We start from the raw sequence: 2,056 nt of genomic DNA, 5'->3' as shown, positions 1-2,056 counted from the left end.
GATAATTTGAAAATTAGAAGATTTAGATATTTATGATTTTTAATAAAAAATAGGGTTTTAACTTATAATTAATGACCTGGGCAGAATAGCCTGCAAAATAAATTTTAAATTTTAATGTGAGGTGAGAATTTATATTGAAGATTGTCCTTGAGGAAGGCCGAAATGGCCGAAACGTTGGACTGTTGATGAAATAAAAAGTGTTAAGACTATATAAGCATACAATTTTTGATTTATTTAATAACTAATTCTATAGTTTTATCATCGCCTCCGAGGGTTTTTGAAATCCTAAGCTATTACGTGTGATATGAAATATGGACATTCTTGGAATATATGGTTAATTGTTGTTGCAATACTGGCAGTTCGGAGGCGTTTCTTTTGAAATAAGATAGGAGTGAATGAGCCTCGTGTGACCTATTCTTAAGCTAGTCAGTACGACCGATTTAAAATGTTTAATAAATCCATTACAAAACACTGATCTACATGACTATTATAAGGCCTATCTGGACATACGGAGTTGAGCTTTGGGGCTCCACTAAACCATCAAATTCCTCCCGAATCCAATCCTTACAGTCCAAAATCCTTCGTAAAATCCTTAATGCTCCTTACTTTGTTACAAATCAAGTCATCCATCAGGACCTCAATGTTCCATATATTGCCGATTTGGCCAGAACCAGATACCAATCCTTCCATCATAAACTTCCCAACCACCTAAATCCTTTTGTTTCTAATCTGGCTTTTCCTTCTATTTCTATTCTATTAAACTAGCTTTAATTTGAGTGCTAATAGACATCTGTACGCCACATAGTTCCTGAGATATAGATTTCTCAAAATAAATTCACTAACTACTGATATTTCAGTACATTTTTATGAAATGTAGCTTTTTAAAAAACTGTATCTTGAGAACTATTGGATGTAAATAGTTCTATTAGGGCTAATATTTTAGAAAATTTACTCTACTTTAAATGAAGTTCTATTAGGTTTTCTAGTTTTGTAGGTAGTTTTAATGATATAGAACTCCGAATTTTCTTTTATTGATTTAAAACAGTTGCCACTTTTTCCCCTCCCCACTATACTTGGCAGACTCATTTATCTAAATTTGGGATGAAATAACTGATTTTTTCGAATTGTTCTATAATTTAAATGAAATGAAATGTTATATATTTTATTTATCTATTTTGCGGAACGCCACCTCACCGTTCCAATAATTGAACTGGCATAAGCCACCACAACACCTCCTGGATCCTGCACATCACCTTAAAATGCCACAGGCCAATCGAAGGAATTACAAAGTACCATATATACATATACCTAACTGTATGTAAGTATTCAATTGTACTTATTTCGTCAGGGAGGTACGAAAAAAAAATGATTTTTTTCTCACCTTGGGCTCTTGTACTATGACTTTTTTTTTTTATTCGTCTAAATCAAAAAATAAAACATGAATTAATAAATTTCACTACGTAAGTGTGAGATAAATCAAATTATATCCAACCTTTTTCTACCATTGGTTGTTGCAGGTATATAGTGAAATACTAATCTGAAGTTTTGATGTGTCCATTCTGTGAGAGCTCTGTTAAAATATTTGGATGACGTAATGGCTGCTTAAACATTGGATGCTATGAAGACAGGCTTTACTCAATATATCAATATGTCGCGAAGTATTTTGTCATCTTGACACTTATGAATTCGTTAAAAATCTTATTTCAGTATCCTTGATTTCATAATATTCTATTATAAAATTCCTTCATATTTCGATTATATGTTTACATATAAATCGTGATTATACTTTTCTTAAAATTATTAAATTATTTATTTATAAATATAAATTATGAATTGTGGTAATATCTTAGGACCCATTCTCTATATGGTTTAAACAGCTGTTCTCCTAACCCACCCTAAAGTAGGGATGGGATATCGAAAGAAAAATATCGAAATCGGTATCGATATAGATATCGGATAGCAATATCGATATAGGTATTATATCGGAACTAAAATATCGATATAGGTATTATATCGGAACTAAAATATCGATATAGGTATTATATCGGAACTAAAA

The sequence above is a fragment of the Halyomorpha halys genome, unplaced genomic scaffold (assembly GCF_000696795.3).
Source record: "Halyomorpha halys isolate HHAL.00 unplaced genomic scaffold, Hhal_1.1 Scaffold142.1, whole genome shotgun sequence".
Lineage (NCBI taxonomy): Eukaryota > Metazoa > Arthropoda > Insecta > Hemiptera > Pentatomidae > Halyomorpha > Halyomorpha halys.
Note: the sequence above shows the minus strand (reverse complement) of the source record.